The sequence below is a fragment of the Canis lupus genome, chromosome 10, assembly GCF_048164855.1.
Source record: "Canis lupus baileyi chromosome 10, mCanLup2.hap1, whole genome shotgun sequence".
In the NCBI taxonomy this organism is placed as follows: domain Eukaryota; kingdom Metazoa; phylum Chordata; class Mammalia; order Carnivora; family Canidae; genus Canis; species Canis lupus.
Genome location: NC_132847.1, coordinates 35606596 through 35612504, shown reverse-complemented (window position 1 = coordinate 35612504; position 5909 = coordinate 35606596). Strand labels below are relative to the sequence as shown.

The 5909-nt window shown below is 41.0% G+C and overlaps 1 long non-coding RNA gene across 1 annotated transcript; it reads left to right on the top strand.

Annotated features, from left to right (window-relative positions):
• The first annotated feature begins 1534 nt into the window (after nucleotides 1-1534).
• Nucleotides 1535-5158, top strand: LOC140641459 (uncharacterized). Its single transcript, XR_012037970.1, has 2 exons — nucleotides 1535-1675; nucleotides 2750-5158. It is a non-coding gene; the product is annotated as an uncharacterized lncRNA (long non-coding RNA).
• The last annotated feature ends 751 nt before the right edge of the window (nucleotides 5159-5909 follow it).

The window sequence follows — 5909 nt, the reverse complement described above, 5'->3', positions numbered from 1 at the left end:
AAGCTTTATTTGTTTGTAACCTTAGTAATTAAACTATGGCAGGCCATCACAGGCCTGCATTTACACAAATATACTGTAGTGCTTGCATATACTGCAAAGTATAGAGAAAAAAAACAAACCTCCAAAGTGACCAGAAATTTTTCTGGAAGTACTATTTCTTTGTGTGGTTAAGATTTATGTTCATCATACCATGACATGAGGAGAGCAAATAATTTGTCAGTTTTCTCCATACATTTTTCACTCCATTAGAATAATAACCTGTAGGGATTCTGTACTGCTGATCTGTGGTTTGATCTATTCCTCTGTTACTGAAGGATAACTCCTGTTCATATGACCAAGGAGAAATAAGTGGAAACATAAACAATTCGCTCTGTGTCAAAGTAAGAGTCACAGAATTTCAAATACGTATGAGAATATCCGAACACGGAAGGGAATATCAACACAGCAGAAAATCCACTTTTTTCTTTTCTATCTTTTTGGTTTGGTTTGAGGCAGGATGCTGATTTCCTGGCCAATTTGAATGCAGTTGTGACACACACTGTACCAGCTGTTCCTCCATAAGTGCTTGATTATCCATTTATTATCTGTTTGCTAACTTTCACAATAGTGTGGCTCCCCAAAAAATGGCAGAAGAGAACCCTCATGGATTGATGGTCTCTCCCAAAGGCACGTTCAGATTAGGTTTTGGGCTGGAGAATGACCTACACCTGACCTCAAATTATAAAAGTTTGAAAGCTTTCTTAAATGTGCTAAACATGAACCAAATGGGGAGGACCTGATCAGGAAGGCCTTCTGGTGACTGTTTCAAAGAAAAATAGTTGTCTATAAACGGCGGGGGAAATGGCTGGGTCCCATGGACTCCATCTCTCCTGTAGCCAGCCCCCTTTCTGTTCCTTACCCCCTGCCCCCACTCCTCTCTGTCCCCATATTGTCAGAGTCTCATTTATGCCACAGTGGAACCAAACAGCCCACCTTGGGCCTAAACGAGAGGCTCCCACCACTTACCAACATCCCTCATGATGAAGTCATAGAATCTTAGACATTTTAGCTTGTATCTTCTCAGATGCTTGTGACTCTCTGTGGTTTCAAATTATGAGGAGCTTTCCATGAAAATAAACCCAGCATGAAGCCCTTGGGTTATTAGTTCTGCCTGGATTGAGTATTGCAACGAACATAACTCTCCTTCTTTGAAAGGAAAATTCATGAAAGAAAGTTGTTGTAAGATTCTTTAAAGGTATTCATTAAAGACATGTAAAAAGTCAAAGAGAGCCTCAATTGCAACTAAGCCGAGTAATTTAAGAAAATGTGTCCCTAGCATAAAGCTGCACATATGGATTGTCCTGATTCGCTAACAGCTGTGTAGGATTTGCTGTTTCTTCCATGTTTTATGTGATGATAGTGGATGCCGGCTCTAAGCTTCCAACACTGATTGCTATTCAGGGACTGAGATTCTGGATCTGCTCCAATCATGTGGAATCTATTTTGGACCTGTCATGTCACACTTGAACTCTAAAATATGCCTATCGGTGAAAGGTTCTGTTTATCTTTCTCTTTACTCAGACTCACACAGAAAATGGAGTTCAGTCCTCACACCAGCAGACTTTTGTTTCACTCTGAAACCCTCTCCGAATCCCAGGCAGCAGGAACAGCAACAACAGTTTTCCAAACTTCCCCGGTATGGTGGCTGCTTCTCTCTCCGCGCTCAGCCTTCTGCTCACCACTTGCACCGCTCCTGCGTCTTGCTCACTCCCTTCTTTGCACATCTCCCATATGGGCAATTAGGACTGCGATTTACACTGGTTTTCTTCTGCTTCGTGCACAGCAAGCAGCTCGGTCCTTTCATAGGACACACAGCTGTGGCTGCCTTTCCGGGGGGAGGGGATCCACCCCCAAGAGGGGCAGCCTGCGAGGGATGCCAGGGGCAGCACCGTGGGTGACACAAGAAGCGTGCATGGCGCATGGACGGAGGATGAAGAGGCCAAGAGCGGGAGCGCACGCTTGGACTCACTGAGGCCAAAGAAGTGAGCGCATCTGGTAGGAGCAAACCCAGGGTCAAGACAGGGCTGTGCCACCAAGCCCTTTTGGGCAGAGGGCAGAGCTCTGCATCTCACCGCCAGGGATGGAGACTCAAGGGCTGCTCTCCACACCTTGGTCAAGTGCCGGACAATGGTGTGGTTCCCTTTCTGACTTTTCATCCTAACAAGCCCGAGAGGAGGGTCCTGCAATTACAGTTTCTAGTCAGCTTATTTTGACCTCAGAAGCATAAGCCTTTTGATAAGGTTTTTTGATAGTCTCCTCCTCTGAGTTCATTTTTTCCCCCTGAGTAGTGAGCCAAGAATGTAGTTCAGACTTTCTGGCTGCTCCATTTCCAGATTTGAGTCTGATACAGTCATCCAGCTTAGACGGCCTAGAATCTTTTTTTCTTGGCGAGGGAAGGGGGGAAGAGAAGGAGGAAATGTTCTTAAGACTCTCTAAAATGAGTAACTAATTTTAGGAGGAAGGCATTGCTTTGCTCTGGAAGGCCTCTGAATCCTCCAACTCTGATGCCTTTGAAAGGAGACCCCATATGCGATGTGGCATGATTGACAAGAAATTTGTTTGAAATGACGGAGAGGCCCTCATTAGGCTGGGACTCCTCGCCATCTGGGTTTGAGTTTTGATAATGGGGTCAGGCTCTCTTTTGGTCTGTGCGTTGAATAGCTGAGCATAATTTGTTAGTGATTGTGGCTAAAACGCAAACATTTTTTAGTCACATTCACAGGAATCTGAGACTAACCGCAGTCTTGGGGCACAACAGTGAGAAAATGCTTTCCAGCTTCACTACCGTACTCAGCGACCCAGTTGAGAAGGGTTCTCACAAAGCTGCCAGTCTCACTCCGGCCTGGACCTGTGCCATTGGAAACAGAAGTGCAACTTTATCACTTGACTTCAAGAAGAGGTTTCCCAGCGGCATATGGAGACAATATACAAGACAGACCCAGTGGAGGAAGCTCCCCTTTCATGGTGGGGAGGTGGGGAGTGTGTACCCTCCCCCACTCTCCACCCCCTCCCCCACCCCCTCAGCCCAGACTTGAGTGGGGGATAGGTGAGGAAGAGTGCTGAGAGGTAAAAGAGGAACCAGGCCAGTATTTTTCCCTTATAAAAAACTTTGAGTGATTTGTGCCTGAATTCTAGTACAATTGATGTAAACTCGAAGCTCAAAGCTCCATCCGTGCCCATGAGAAAGAGATTTAATCCAAGTAACTACTCCACAAATCAGCACCAACGAAACCGTTACCATGACAGTGGTCACTATTGGAGCATTCCCCCAAGGGCTTACTTTCCCTTGTCCACAGAAGAACACCAAACTACTTTTTGTTGTGGTTTAAGTATACCAACAGCCTCTTCAAAATGAGAGGTGTACTTTCAACTTCTTTTGTCAATTTTAGTTCTGTAGTTGAGGAAGGAATAGCAGCCTTGGGCAGGCATTTTGGAAGCACAATCCTAAGCTCGCTGGAGAATCTGGAAACCCCAGCCCCAGAAGCTTAAGTTTAAAGCCTATTAAAATATTTATTTTAATAAAAATACTATTCATAATACTATTTTATAGCCTGTTTTTGCTTGTGCCAATGTATAAAGCACATTTATTCATAATAATTCATAATAATTATTCATAATAATTATTTTCTAAAAGAAAGCTACAAGAACTAATACACTCTGTGTGAGAATGCGTCATACTCCTGGGTAGGCTCCTACATTTATAAAACTCAGAAACTTCAACAGAGTGCTTATTTTCTCTAGAAACTATGAAGAGATGGACACAACCTTTCAGAGACTAGGCTATAACTCATTGGTAGCTATAGATATGGATTCATTCTTGATTTTATAGTTGTAAACCTGTAAACAATTGTATGATAAAAAAAACAAAAACTTAGAAGTGACGTGATCACCAATACTTTTTGTCTTCAAGTAAAAGGAAGTTTGAGAAACACTGGTCAAGAGTATAAATAGACAGCACCCAGATGGCTCAGTGTCTGCCTTCAGCTCAGGTCATGATACCAAAGTCCTGGGATCGAGTCCTGCATTGGACTCCCTCCTCATCGGAGAATCTGCTTCTCCCTCTGCCTCTGCCCCTCTCCCAGCTCATGCTCTCTTCTCTCTCACTCTCTGAAATAAATAAATTAATTTAAAAAGTTTCTTTAAAAGGAGTATAAGTAGAAAAAAAAAATAAATAAATAAATAAAAGGAGTATAAGTAGAGAGAGGATGTGGGAGAGAGAGATATACTACCTTGGCTGAGTTGACCATTTTTATGAGCATCAGAACTGTAATTCTAAACACTTCAAAAATTAATCTAGTTTATTGTAAAAAAACAATCGAGGATGTTTTTAATGACTTGTCTACAAGGACGTTCAGTATAACACTATGTGAAAATTGTGAAATGTTTTAAAAGCCCCACATTAGTGAGCCATTAATTTTGATATATACATGCGATATACACATCAAGAAATAATCAATAGATGTACTATATATACACCTATAGAACATGAAAAATGTGCTTTATACATTGGCACAAGCAAAAACAGGCTATAAAATAGTACATATCTGGGTTTGGGCCTGGGGTATTTTCTATTGTTTTTGATAATCTTTGATGGTCCATTTTCTCTTTTGATGTTCTTTAGATAATATACATTGCATAATAACTCCATAATGATCATGTGTTGCTTTTGTGGTAGGATAAAAACAATTATACTTCAATTGATTTTTTTATTCTATTTTTGGGGTGCCTGGGCAGTTCAGTCAGTTAAGTGTCTGCTTTCAGCTCAGGTCCTGATCCCGGGGTCCTAGGTTGGAGCTTCTGCTCAGCAGGGAGTCTACTTCTCCCTCTGCCCCGCCCCCCTGCTCATATTCATGTGCCCTCTGTATCACGTAAATAAATAAAATATTTTTTAAAAAATAAATAAACTATTTTTATTGAGATATAATTAACATGTGACATCAGTTTCAGGTGCACCATGTAATGATTTGATATTTGTGTATATTGTGAAATGACCACCACAATAAATCTAGTTAACCCTATTACCATACATAGTTACACTATTTTTCCTTGTGATGAAAACTTAAAGATCTACTCTCTTAGCATGCACTGATTTTAAATTAAAAAATTATTCAACACTTTATATAGATATATTTATGAATTATTTTTTGTCTTCTTCCTAAATGGTTTGAGCAGGCTAAAAATATCTGCAATCCTGTAACTTTTTTAAAAGATAAAGATGAAGTTATTAGGATAAAAGAATACTAAAAGGGAATCATAGTATAAAAACGTATGCCACTAAGTCCTGAAATTACAAAGGTGGGCATAGATCTTTCTCTGAGATTCTGGAAGACTTTATAAAAACATCAAAGACACATTTCATTGTGAATTGGAAGCGTGCCATTAATCAGGAAAAACATTTTGTTCCAGGCATTGAAGCCTGAAAGAGTTTTGTTTTTTGAATTATTTAAGAATAGGTACAGAATGGAGCAGACAGCAGGCTCATAACATCTTTCTGGTAAATTCTAGGGTGATATTCAGAAATCCGGTCTATGGACAAGGTCATCTGTTGAACAACTCCATGCTGTATGTCAAGGTGCCCCCCCTGGAAATTGTACCCTGCTGCCACATTTGGTGATCAGATTGAGGTCATAGAATTAAATTTAGGAAAAATAAGTCTAGGGGGGGCCCAACATATTCAACTTTGCTGTGCTCTAGATTAGCCGAGTGATAATACGATGGATCATGTGTCTGTTAGGAAATTCTTTCTCAACATTATTTCCCAACACTGAACTTTTGGCACATGTTGGGCAGTTGGAGGACTGAGCATATCTGTTTATGCTTCACCAATAAGCCTGATGGGTGCTGGGCTTAAGGAGGAATTTCTGGGCTTG